Raw genomic sequence first — 14084 nt, forward strand, 5'->3', positions numbered from 1 at the left:
CCCCACTTCCTCCTTGCTTTCTCCAACTGCTCTAACCAGAGGTTCCTCCCCCGGAGACGAAAGGGGGAGATCTAGAGCCAGAAGGTGACAGCTGGTTGTCGGGGCTGGAGAAAGGAGAGGAGGTGGTCATCTGAAAAAAGAAGTCAGGTTGGCCTTCATCGGTCTGGTCACACGTCCTCCCAGGAGAGTGACCAGATGAGGGTCTGGCCAGTTAGAGTGGCAGGAGCAGGGGAGCAGGGGTGCAGGGGTGCAGGGGTGGGTGCAGGGTACAGGCTCCCAGGAAACATGGGAGGAGGAGGAAAGGCAACTGAGACTTGGAAAGGCCTCCAGCCTCAGGCCCAGCCACCTAAGTAGTATTTTACCCCGAGTTTGTCAGGGTGTGCAGCTTTAGGAGGAAGGGGTGCGTGTGTGTGTATTTAAGGGGTGCGTGTGTGTATTTAAGGGGTGGCGACTAGTTCTCCTGATGGCTGGACTACTTGCGCTGAAGGGTCTCAGCTTTCTAGACAAACTTTCCCCTTTGGCCTAAGCCTCCCGGTGCAGCAATGGCTCCACCTGCTGGCCACGCTGGGATCTTACCGCTCAGCCTCAGCTCCATCGCCTCCATGTTGGGTTTCTCTCCCCTGCGGCCTCACCCTTGAACACCCCTAGTCCAATTGATCTGCTACGTGAAGCTCATCCTAGTGGACCTACAGCAAGTCACTGCTGGTGAGGCCTTCAAAGATACAGTCAACTCAACTCCCTTATGGCAAAGACAAAGTCAGGCCCAGAGAGGGCATGTGGCTTCCCCAGCTCACCCAGTGTCCAGGTGTCCCAGACCCAGAGTTCTCCCCTTCATCCTTTACCCCACTCTTCTGCCGGATTCTCGGGGTTCCTCCAGGTGGATGTCATGAAGCCGGTGAGGGCAGTGTCAGGGAACTTGGGGGGCTTCGCCTCTGGAATAGGTCGTCAACGTGCTCTCGCAGGCCTGGCCAGCCTAGCAGGGCCGAGGCCCTGGGACCAGGGAGAACCTGAAGATGCTGGGAGGCTGGGCGGCCCGGCTGCCTCTGCTGTGCCCGTAGCCAGCCCCGGACAATGAGCACTGGAGGGCCACACAGTCCATTATGGAATGCAGACCGGGAAGTATCTGATTTTCATCTAAGTGGATAAAGAGGAATGTCCTCTAAGTCTGGATCAATGGGTCTTCCCCATCTCCCATCCCCTTTAGGAAGATCAACCCACTCTTCTTCACAAAGACCCAGAGCAGGTGAGCAACTGTGTGCGGCAGGATGCCGCTTCTGGCCCCAAAGTCCCCCTCCGAGGAGTTCACCGCCAGCATTCAGACAGTCTTAGAGAACACCTACTACGTGCCAGACACTGTTCTAGATGCTGGGAACAGAGCCGTGGACAGATCTTCCTGGAGCTTACAATTCCAGTAAAAAGAAAGACAGTAAACCAACCCATCTCTCTAAGTAAATATACACATATGTTTTTGGGCCGGATTAAGAGCTTTGAAAAGTATGAACTAGGTTGAGGGTAATGGTATTTTACACATGTGGTTATTCTCAAGGAGGTAAGAACCGAGAGCGTAGCTCACGTGAATGAAGTGGGGAGGAGATTACGGAGATGCAAAGAACTTGGCAAGTTCCAAGCCCTGTGATGCAAAGCCTGGCAAGTGCAGGAAGCACCGCTGATGAAGGTGGACAAGAAGGCCATTGCGGCTGCACCACCGTGCTGAGGGCGACAATGGCGCAGGCCAGAACCATTAGGCCTTTCAGGCCTCGGTAAGGAGTTTGGGTTTTCTTCGTAGACCGGGAAACCATTGGAGGGTTTTGATCAGGGAAGTAATATGATCTGCTTTATTGTTTTAAAAGATCACGCTGGCTGTCGGGTGGAGAATAGAGGTTGGGAGGCGAGAGCGTGAAAGGAAGCAAGCAGGTGGACTACAGTGATAATATCGAGAGCAATGTTCATGGCTGGGGGCAGAGTGATGATAATGGAAGTGGTGAGATGAAGCAGGGCTTAAAAGATGTTTTGAAGGTAGAGCTTAAAGGGACTTGCTCTGTCCATTTATTTCTCCAGATAATCATCATCTTCACAATAGAAATAGCTCATAGTTATTGAGTACTAACTGTATCCAAATGGAGATGCTATACCAAGATTGAAATAGTGTGTTTTAGTTAATATTCATTGAAACCTTCTGTAGTAGGTACTGTTATCTCAGAATAAGAAACCAACTCAGAGAGTAACATGGGGCTGTGCTAGAGGCTCAGTAGCAGAGGCAAAGGTGAGTAAGATATACGCTTATTTGGACCCAGAATACTACAAGCGCATTAATACAAACAAACAAAACCAACCACGAAAACAAACGCGAGGCAGAAAGTGAGAAATAACACAAGAAAAGACTAAATGTGCTGTGTAGCCAGAGGCGGGCAGGACTCCTTCTAGCTGGGAAGATCGGGGCTGGGTCATGGTGAAGTATCTGAGTGGGGCTGTCAAAATGGGTAAGATTTGGATGATGAAAATGGGTGAGAGCCTGATCACGGTGGCTTGGTGGTTGAGAATTGACCTTTGAACCTGGAGGTCACGGTTCGATTCCAGGTCAGGGCACATGCCCAGGTTGCAGGCTCAATCACCAGTCGGGGGCATGCAGGAGGCAGCCCATCAATGATTCTCTCTCATCATTGATGTTTCTATCTTTCTCTCCCTCTCCCTTCCTCTCGGAAATCAATACAAGTATACATTTTTTTAAAAATGGGTGAGGACACTTAGGCTGAGAGAAGAGCATGCATGGTATATGTTGAGATGGGAGGTGTAAGGTACTTGATAAAAACAATGTGTTTCCAGTATGGCAGAGGAGGATGTGTGAAGGACAGCTGAGTACCAAAAATAGGTGTGCCCGTTTGTGCAGGGCATTTCATGGCAGACCACAGAGTTTAATTTTATTCAACAGGGAAGAAAGAGCCACTGAAGAGTTTCCACTTATTCATTGGTTTATTCACTTATTCCACAAATTTTTTTTTTTGAGTGCTTATTATAAGCCAGGTGCCTGGGATCAGACACAGTCCTCTCTGTCAAGTCTTCACACTGGTGGTGGGAAGGGCTGATGACAGAACAGTTAGCATTGAGTGTAAGTGCTATGGTTTCAGGAGCTTTAAGTGGGAGGGGTATGGAAACCATGGAAGGCTTCCCGGAAGAGGTGACATCTTGGCTGACATCTAAGGGTCAAGCAGGATTTAAAAGGGAGAAGAGGACAGAGATGGGTATTCCAAGGGGAGAAAGGAGCCGTGGCCCAGGTGCAAAGTGAGGGTGGTCATTCCAGAAATGTGAGTGATTCTTTTAAGGCCCAAGCAAAGAACATGTTTTTTCTTTATATCTTCTATTTTTGTGCTGAGGGTTTCTGTTTGTTCTTTTATTTCAGGCATGCTATAATTGCTCACTGAAGCACTTTTATGATCGCTGTTTTAAAGTCCTTGTCAGGTGATTTCAAAATATATGTCATCTCAGTTAATTATGTTTCCTCATCCAAGTTAAGATGTTCCTGGGTCTTGGTATTACAGGCGATTTCAAATTGTATCTCGGTCATTTGGGGTATGATGCTATGAGACTCTGGAGCTCCTGTCAATCTCCTGCTTCAGCAGTCCCTCTTGGAGACTGCATTGGAGGGTGCCTCCTGGGTGGGTACCACCAGGTTGGGGTAGAAGTCCAGGCTCCCATTCAGCTGTTATACCTGTTGGGGGAGGGGCGCCTCATAATTTCCGGGCTAGAGTGGAAATTCAGGCTCCCACCAGGTCTCTGATGATGCCACCCTGGTGACATGTCATTCCTTGAGTCCTGAAGTCTCGAACTGCCTTCTCTTTACCTTTTAGTGTCTACTTACCCTAGTATATTTTTTCTATGTGTAATATTCAGCGGTTTTAGAGGTATTTAGGCAGACAGATAGGGAGAAATGCATCCGCTTCATCTTGTCTGAAACTGGGAGTTCATGCAAAAAATATGAGGTTGGAGCCCTGGATGGTTTGGCTCAGTGGATAGAGTGTCGGCCTGCGGACTGAAGGGTCCCAGGTTCGATTCCAGTCAAGGGCACATGCCTGGGTTGCGGGCTTGATCCCCAGTGGGGAGTGTGCAGGAGGCAGCTGATCGGTGACTCTCTCTCATCAATGATGTTTCTATCTCTTTCTTCCTTTCCCTTCCTCTCTGAAATCAATAAAAATATGTTTTTAAAAATTGAGGTCGGGGAGGAATTATTAGCTGTGAGGCTGGAGAGTTAGGCAGCTGTTCTCGAAGTCCTCTCATACCGTTAAAAGACTTCAGAGAGCCGAAACCGGTTTGGCTCAGTGGATAGAGCGTCGGCCTGCGGACTCAAGGGTCCCAGGTTCGATTCCGGTCAAGGGCATGTACATTGGTTGCGGGCACATCCCCAGTAGGGGGTGTGCAAGAGGCAGCTGATGGATGTTTCTCTCTCATCGATGTTTCTAACTCTCTATCCCTCTCTCTTCCTCTCTGTAAAAAATCAATAAAAAATATATATATAAAAAAAAAAGACTTCAGAGAGCTTTTGGTTTTTAGAGTTCTAGCTATTAATAATTACTCTCAGAAATTAAAATGAAGACCTAACCGGTTTGGCTCAGTGGATAGAGCATTGGCCTGCAGACTCAAGGGTCCCAGGTTCGATTGTGGTCAAGGGCATGTACCTTGGTTGCTGGCACATCCCCAGTGGGGAGTGTGCAGGAGGCAGCTGATAGATGTTTCTCTCTCATCGATGTTTCTAACTCTCTATCCCTCTCCCTTTCTCTCTGTAAAAAAATCAATAAAATACATTAAAAAAAGAAATTAAAATGAAGAAAAATGTAAATGATTCATGAAAACTAATGTTCATTAAAAAGAATATTATCTCATTATGTGAGTGTATAAGTAACACATATTTAAATTTGAGAATGTCTTTTCCAAAGCAAAATCGATTCGGGAGAAGAGTGGCATTGTTGAACATTTTGGCAAATCTCTACAAAATCTGGCTCAGTAGTAGACTGCTGATTCTCTCACATGCTTCTGTGTTCGGTTGTTGTCATATTACATGTCATGTAGAGAGTGACAGTGAAAAAAGCAAATAACATTCTAGTATTATTATGGGGATCGTTTTGACCTATAGACCCCTTGGAAATATCTCGGGGAACCCCGGAAGACCCCGGGTCACACGTTGAGAAGTGCCCCTCTGGAGTTGGCCACTTTCAGGAGCCACGAGTCACATGTGACCACTGAGCACTTGAAACATGGCTGGTGTGCATGAGAAACCGAACTTTCCATTTGGTTTCATTTTAATTAATTCAAAATTTAAAATTGGAGCAGTATAGAAAATTTTTGTTGTTAAATACAACCTTGTTGTTTTGGTAAACATACATTTCACTGGAGCCCTTGAAAATGTAGCATCTGAATTCATATGTGCTGTGCATGTTAACTATAGATCAGATTTTGAGGACTTAGAAAAGAGAATGTAACCAATAATTTTTTACATTTGGCTTATGTTGCTATGATACTGTTTAAAATATATTGGGTTAAATAAGATGTATTTTTAAAATTAATTTCACCTATATTTTTTTCTACTTTTTAAAATGTGGCTACTATCAATTTAAAGTTACATGTACAGCTCATAATATAGTTTTACTGGGCAGTGCTGTTCTAGATGGATCTAGATGAGACCACCTTTATAGACCACATGAAGTATGGTGTTTGTTTTGTTTGCTTTTGTTTTGTTTCAAATATATTTCTATTGATTTCAGAAAAGAAAGGAGAGGGAGAGACAGAGAAACGTCAATGATGAGAGAGAATCAACAATCAGCTTCCTCCCACATGACCCTAACTGGGGATCGAGCCCACAACTGGGGCATGAGCCCTGACAGGGAATTGAACTGTGACCTCCTGGTTCATGGGTTGATGCTCAATCACTAAGCCACACTGGCTGGGCTAAATTCTGTTTTTTATTTTGAAGGTAATAAATTATAATGTGGAGCCACTGAACAGTCTGCTGTAGGGGAGTGACATAGTCAGGTATGCAGAATGTTCGCTGTGGCAGAGTGTGGAGCAGGGATTGCAGGAGCAGCCAGTTACTAGTAGAAGGTGACTGCACTGAGGAAGGAAAGGGAAACTTGTGGTTGGGAGAAAAATGGCTAATTGGAGACACGATGGGAAGATATAATCAACTGGCTTTGTAATCAAGTAGGTGTAATAATAACAGTGTGGTTCTATAGAGGAATGTCATTCTCAGGAGATGCATGTGGAAATATTCAGGAATGAAGTGTCATAAAATCCATAACTACCTTTTATTATTATTTTTAATCTTCACTGAGGCTATTTTTCCATTGATTTTTAGAGAGAGTGGGAAAGACAGAGAGAAATATCGATGACATCGATTGGTTGTCTCCTGCATGCGCCCTGGTCAGAGCCTGGGCTGGGGAGAAGCCTACATTGAAGTATGTGCCCTTGACTGGAATTGAACCCGGGACCCTTTGGTCCGCAGGCCAACACTCGATCCACTGAGCCAAATTGGCTAGGGCCACAACTGCCTTTTAAATACAGCATGTTCACACAGAAACTTTGTACACACACATTGCACATCCGTGAGAAAGAGAGAATAAAAAGGCAGGTAGCAGCTTAGTATTAGCATGAAAAAAAAAATGTATTTAGAGAGAGGAGGAGGGAAGAGAAAGCAAATGTGACTCAAAAAATCAGCCCCTGTGGATCTAGATGAAGTGATCTAGTCAACAGGGGACCATTTCGCTCTTCTTTTACCTTTTCTGCAGGTTTGAAATTTTTCAAAAGAAAAAGATGGGGAAAATAATGAACTAAGAACCTTAGCACACTGACTGGGTCTGAGAGAAAGCAGGAAGGGCAGCGAGGAATGGACTCCCGGCTCTTGCTTGGCAACAGAGCGGACAGTGTTGTTTTTCGTGAGATGGAATCACAGGAGGAGGAACAGGCTCATGGGGGGGCGGATACGCTCAGTATGGAATGGGTGGGCTTCGAGGGGCCTTCGGGGTACACTAGGCAGTGTGCACGCTGAAGTTTCCAGAAGGGAGCTGTGCCGGAGATGCAGACTGGGTGTCTTTAGAATCTAGGAATGGTCATCGACGGGCTTTTACTATTGCTGTGGCATCGAGGGCGTGTGTGGCAAAGGAGGAGAGCGGCGGTGTGAGGATGGAGCCCGGGGAACCGCGGAGAAGGAGCTGTGGCGGACAGCCTCCAGGATGGCCCCAGTACTGCCCCCCTGGTGTTCGCACCCGGGCGCAACCCTCTCCCACATGGTACCGGCGTTGGTCTGTGTGACCAGGGCAGAAGTGATACTATGTCACTGCCGAGGTTAGGTCATAAAAGACACGGAGGCTTCCATCACAGCCACATACACTCACTTCTCCTGGGTCCCTCTTTTGGGGGAAACCATCTGTCATGTCCTGAGCAGCCCTGTGGAGAGGTCCACGTGGGGACGATCTGAAATCGCCTGCCATCAGCCCTGTGAGGGAGCTCGAAAGAGCTTGGGCAGAGCCCTTCATGAATGAATGAATGAATGAATGAATATAAGACTGCAGTCTCATGAGAGATTCAGAGCAGAACAACCCAGCTCAAATGCTCCACCCAGCTCAACTGCTCCCAAATACCTGACCCTAAGAAAGGATGTGAGGTAGTCAATACTGGTCCAAGCTGCTAAAGTTGGGGGTAACTTGTTCCGCAGCAGCAGATAACTAATAAAGATGCCTCCGTGGAGACTTAGAACGGGGGTCAAGGAGACACGAAAACGTTGAGGCTGGGGTCATGAGAAACCTGGGAAGAGAGTGTGTCACGGAGAAAGGCCTGGTACACAGCTTACCAAGCAGTAGAGGGAAGGCATTTTCCAAAAAAGGGGTGGCTGGTAACCTCGGTGAGAACAACCAGTGGTGTGTGAGAGGGCAGAAACCGGATTACAGTAGACTGAAGAATAAGTAATAACAAAAGCTATAGTTTTCCCCTTACCACCCTCCAAGAGAGGAAACACGTCATGGGGTAAGTATCATAATCCCCATTTTAGAGATGAGGAAACCGAGGTCTCACTGCTACTTTGTGGTCAAATGCCCCCCACCCTCTATTTTGGTGACCTCCGTGAGGTTCTCGCATGCCTTATCATTTTGCTGCCTCCGCCGGCTGCCCAGCTGGGATGGATTCGGCCTCATCTGGTTCTGCCTAACTCACTCCTCCCGCTTTAGGGTCTGGGAAGAAAACTGACAAAGAGAGGGCAGGGCCATTCTTTCATTCATTCCACGGCTATTGACTGAGCTCTGTAAGAGCCTCAGCTACCAGGCCAGCCTTTTTAATGAGACACGGGTGGGCTACCAACGAGATGTTTCACATATGAAGTCGGCCCTCTACAAGCACAAGAAAATCGGCCTTATCCTTCTAGAGAGGGGACCCCTACCGAAGGTTGAATAAAGGACAGCAGACATCAGCAGCTGCAGCACCAACAGCGGAGCCCATCAGAGCAGTCCCTCAGTGCTGATTAATAGCAACAGCTCCTCCGGAGTCTCGTTCGTGAAGCTGTAGATACGTGCCAATTTCTAATGTCTTTGGCCTTCAGTCAATCAATTCACCTTCCCATGGTCCACACCACCGCCCTCCCCCCTCCCTCCCCAACCAGGAAGATTTCCTGGGGAAGGTTTGCCCTGTGAGTGGCACCTACCTCAGAGCGGCTTGAGCTGCATTGAGTGACCGCGTGGTGTGGTGGTCAAGCTCTCTGGCTTTGGGATCAGAGGCCTGAACTGAGAATCCAGCTCTGAGATGAGCTATGTGACTCTGAGCAGCTTATTTTTTTTTAAATCCTTTTCAATTCTTAGTCTCCTCATCTGGAAAAGATGGGGATAGTAACATATACCTCATAGTGTTACCACAAGTTCCACAGGACGAAAAATAAAATTGTGTAAACATATGACTGCCACATTCCCTCATTCTAGGGTGGGACAGGACTCATCTCGGAGGTGCCTGGCTCCTTCATGGAGGAAAACACGTGGGTAAACTTCTGTGGCTAAGGAAAGCAGCGAGCACCCCCACACTCATCGGCTCGTGTGCCTTCTCTGCCCCTAGATTGAGAAGAGCTCAGAAGAGAGATGTTAGAGCTACATTTATTCGTGCCATAGAGTAATAGCGTCCTGATGTTTTCAGGGAGAGGTGGGGGGCAGGAGAGAGATGGAGGAGAACGTTGGCAGGGGAAATAGCTGTAGGCAGGGCTCTAAGTAGCAGCACAGCCAGGAGAGAGGACGAGGGGCGAGGGAGGTAGGAGCTACCGTTGGTGACTCCTCCGTGGTGCCATGACCATTCTTTATAGCCTCAGACCTTCGGTAAAAGTCTTCCACACAACATGGCCCTATGTTCTGGGGGCTGCAGGGTCGGAAGGAAAGGCAAAGGAAGGGACTCAGCTTGCTGTGGGTGACAGTGAGGGGACGGGAGGGCGGCCTTGGCAGGAGGAGGGTGAAAGAGCTGGAACTCAGCCAGAGCAGGAATTCATAAGGGAAAGCGATCATGCCAATGTCAGCCCTTCCCCAGAGTCATTGGAAGTCTTGGGGGGCGGGGGGTGGGGAGACAGACATCCCTCAAAATTTGGTGTGGGGACTGGTGCTATTTAAGGAAAACATGATCTAAGACCCCTGGTAAAAATCAGGTTATATAAGGATTAAATGAGAGAATAAAGCAATTAGCTCAGAGCCTCGCCCAGGATAAGCACTCAACTAAAGGTAGCTTCTTATTATGATTTAGGGAACCATTTCCTCTCTTCTTCTCCTATTTGAAGTTTAAGGGCACACCATCTACCTGAAAATTATGACACAGTCATTCATTTAGTCTACTAACATTTACCAAGTTCCTTCCATGCACTTGATGAGTTAAATAATTTCAGGCAGTAGTGATTATCATAGCTAACATTATGGAGGGTTTAGTATATGCTAGGCAGTGTGCTAAGTACTTTACCTGTTTTATTTAATCCTCACAGCAATCCTAGGAAGGAACAATTATATTCCCACATTACCAATGAGGAAACAGGCCAGGTGAGGTTAGGTCAGTGGTCAGCAAACTCATTAGTCAACAGAGCCAAATATCAACAGTACAATGATTGAAATTTCTTTTGAGAGCTGAAAACCGACTTCTGCGCATGGGCCACGAAGTTTCAATCACACTGTACGTGCGCGTCCACACGTGGTATTTTGTGGAAGAGCCACACTCAAGGGGCCAAAGAGCCGCATGTGGCTCGAGAGCCGCAGTTTGCCGACCACTGGGTTAGGTGACTTGCTCAGACCACACAGCTGGCCAGTGGGAGAGCCAAGGTTTGGACCTAGGTAGTCAATTTCAGTGCTGGCTTTTAAGCTCCATACCAGGCTGTGTTTGAATGTAACTGACAGGCATGTGAGTTATGGCACACCAAGAGGGAGGAATCAAGAGCGGAGGGTCACGGGAGGTAAGCCAACACAATGGGTAGGATTTTCTTGCCTTCGTTTGTCCAATATCTCCCATCCCCTTTCTAGCTCTGAGCTCTCAAGATGGGGTAGCATCAGAATCTCAACACTTGCCCTGGCTGGTTTGGCTCAGTGGATAGAGCATTGGCCTGCAGACAGAAGTGTCTCCGGTTTGATTCTGGTTCAGGACCCATGCCTGGGCTGTGGGTTTGATCCCCTGTAGGGCGCTCAGGAAGCAGCCAATCAATGATTCTCTCTCTCTCTCCCTCTCCCTTCCTCTCTGAAATCAATAAAAATATATCGGGGGGGGGGGGGGGGAGGAAGGAAGAATTCCAACACATGTCTGTGCAGAGCTGCTGGTCAGCTGGTTGAATTCTCCCATTCTGCCTGTGCTGACCATTAGCCAGGGGAAGGAGAAGGAAGAGAGGAAAAGTCCCACGGAACCAACCAATAGATCATTAGAAGCTGACTCCGTGCCATACTGCAGCACAACAGCAACAAATAAATAAGTCACTCGGGGTGGGGGGTGGGGAATGACTTTCCTATAATCAGCTATTAAAGGCTTGTACCACTAATTAGTCTATTAATTAGAACTGTTCTCATCCTTCCACATGTTATCAGCCTGCCAAGGCAGAGAAGACTCAGCCCCCAGGGCAGAAGATAAGAGAAATAAGACGGAGCCGATTCAAACAGCCGGGCATGTGTGTGTTTTAAAAGCACAGCTCTTAGTGCCCGGGGCATATCCACCTGCTAGTAGGAAAGGAACATTTTATCAAAAACCAAAGGGCTGTTGTCTTTGTTGAGCGGAAAAGGGAAAAAGTGATTTAATCTTTAAAGAGAAAAACCACCATAACCACACGCAGGGGGATCTCTGAAGGGCACTTCCACTCGTGTTCCCTGGGGCACTGGCCACGGTGAGAAACAAACATGCTTTGTGTAAAGGCAGCGTTACCAGAAGACCCAGGAGCACAGGGACTCTGCGCCCTGACGCCCAAGCGTGCACATCTTAGAGAATTCACACACATTGAGTTCCTACTATGTGCCAGGCACCACCTTCTTTCTTCCTTTTTTTTTTTAAATATATTTTATTGATTTTTTACAGAGAGGAAGGGAGGTGGATAGAGAGTTAGAAACATTGATGAGAGAGAAACATCGATCAGCTGCCTCCTGCACACTCCCTACTGGGTATGTGCCCGCAACCAAGGTACATGCCCTTGGCCGGAATCGAACCTGGGACCCTTGAGTCCGCAGGCCGACGCTCTATCCACTGAGCCAAACCGGTTAGGGCACCACCTTCTTTCTTTAAAAAAAAAATTTTTTTTTTATTGATTTCAGAGAGGAAGGGAGAAGGAGAAAGAGGTAGAAGCATCAATGATGAGAGAGAATCACTGATTGGCTGCCTCTTGCATACCCCACACTGGGGACTGAGCCCGAAACCAGAGCATGTGCCCTGACTGTGAATCGAACCGTGACCATAGGTCGATGTTCAAACACTGAGCCATGCTGGCCAGGCTCCACCTTCTTTCTTTAAGTTACTAACATCTTGTTTGATGATTTCATCGACATTCTTAGAATGCTCTGGAGTTATTGCTGGGAGACACCCCCAAAGGAGCCTCATACGAGCCCTCACAGCTGGAGTCCGCAAAAGGTGGCTCTTGCGCTCCTTTCTGGCTCTCAGTGGTCCAAGTCCCCTGACCACCAAGGACTTGGAAAAGCTTCTCATCACTGGGGCTGACGGTGACATACCAACTCAAATTCACAAGTCATTCTTGAATGGTGCAAACAGGCTCTGAGCCCCACAGCTCCCCATGTCCCTGGGAGGGGCTCAGGGGACAGCACGGTGGCCTCCTTAGTCCTTTCCTCTCTTTTCTGGCCCCTCAGCTCCTCTCCACCCTCCCCGGTTACTAAACAGACCATCCCATGCACTCGGGAATGAAAACCAGAACACACAGGTGGGGTGTTGGAGGCGGGAGTCTCCACTAGCCACGGCCCAGCAGCAGCCGTTAGGTTATCTCATTCCAGCCTGGTGAGGTTGATGATGATCGATCCCATTCCGCAGAAGGGAAAACTGTGGCTCAGAGGGGTTAAGTCATTTGGCCAGGTTTCCACAGGCAGTGACAAAGCACTTAGCAAGAGCTCAGGAAATATCTGCTGACAGGCAGCATTGGAAATACGGAGGCAGTAAAAGATCTCCAGCTTCGGGGAACCTCAGAGCCCGCAAAGGTCCAACTGTGCGGTGAAAGGGGGCTGTCAATCAAGGTAACCCGTCCAGGGTGGGAGCAGGGGCAGAGATGGGGAATATAGGGTCAGCTCAAAGGTCAATTGCTCCGGACCCTACTCCTTTCTGCCCTGATTTCTGTGGTTATATACTTTATACCAACAACCCATCACACACACCCCGCCCGCAAAAAAAACAAAAAAACAACAACCCTTTCAGAAATGGTAAGCAGTGACATTTGCAAGTTGCCTGATCCCCAAATGTCAACATGCATGTGTCCCAACACTGCTTCCTACTTTGGGCATGAAGGGAGGGGCAGTGGTGATGTGTGGAGAGCGCCCGGGCTCGGGACCCAGTGACAAGCCTCTGTTCCCTGGCAACCAGCGAGGTGACCTTATGCAAATGGCTTTCCATTGTCCTCCTCCAGTTTCCTCATATGCAAAATGGGAAATGACAGTTGCCCACCTCAAAAATGTTATTGTGAAGATCAAGTGAAGTAACGTAACACGACTCCCAGCGCTTCAAAATTACAAGGGCTTCCGCACCTCTCTCTCTCTCTGGCAACCTTCTGAGAAACCCTGAGTCTTACTAGCCCCATTTTCCAGTTGAGGACATGGAAGACTCAGGAAAACTGAAATTCACTTGAAAACCGTGGGCGGTTACCTCATTCAAAAGCAGCAGCGCTGGCCCCACCCTGGCTGACCCTCTGGATCCTGCATTTGCCCCAGAGTCTCTCATCCGAGTCTGTGTCAGGTTCAACGCTTTCCTTCATTCAATAAGTACTTGTTGTGTTCCTACCTGACACCTGGCCTTGTGCTAGGGATTAAGGACACTTAGCAGAGCTCCGAGTCTGACAGGGAAAGCAGACCTTACGTGAGGCAACACTGTGCACTGAGTGTTATGTAGCAGGGATGGGCAGGGTGGTCTAAGGGGAAGACAGTGAGGAAACCCGAAGGATGCGTAGGCCGTAGCCTCATAAGCATTCGGGGAAGAGAGGTCTCATCTCAAGGTGGGAAAGGTCAGATATGGAAGCAAGGTCGGAGGAAGAGGGTGGGGGATTCCTGTGGGCCTCCTGTTTTCTCAACTTCCTTTGATTACTTAAGAGCTGTTTCTCAAGGGCATACCATGTAAGGCACCTTGGTAGCTGGAGGAGGGGGAAACTGACCTTAAACGTGTTTATAATCTAGAAGAAGCCGTAAGACAACCAACCACAAAAATAACTAGGGGTTCTCATGGATAGCACGAATAGACATAAATGGCATAAAGAACGTGCGCCCCGAAAACACAGGGGATGGACGGCACTTCCGAAGGTGACGACTGGGGAGAACAGGGCTGAGAGCTGGTCTGAAAGGAGAGCTGGGGATTCTGTAGGCAGAAATGCAGGACCGAGGCACGGAGGAGACATCCCTGAGGAGGGAAACAGCCTA

Source organism: Cnephaeus nilssonii (genome assembly GCF_951640355.1).
Source record: "Cnephaeus nilssonii genome assembly, chromosome: 21".
NCBI lineage: Eukaryota > Metazoa > Chordata > Mammalia > Chiroptera > Vespertilionidae > Cnephaeus > Cnephaeus nilssonii.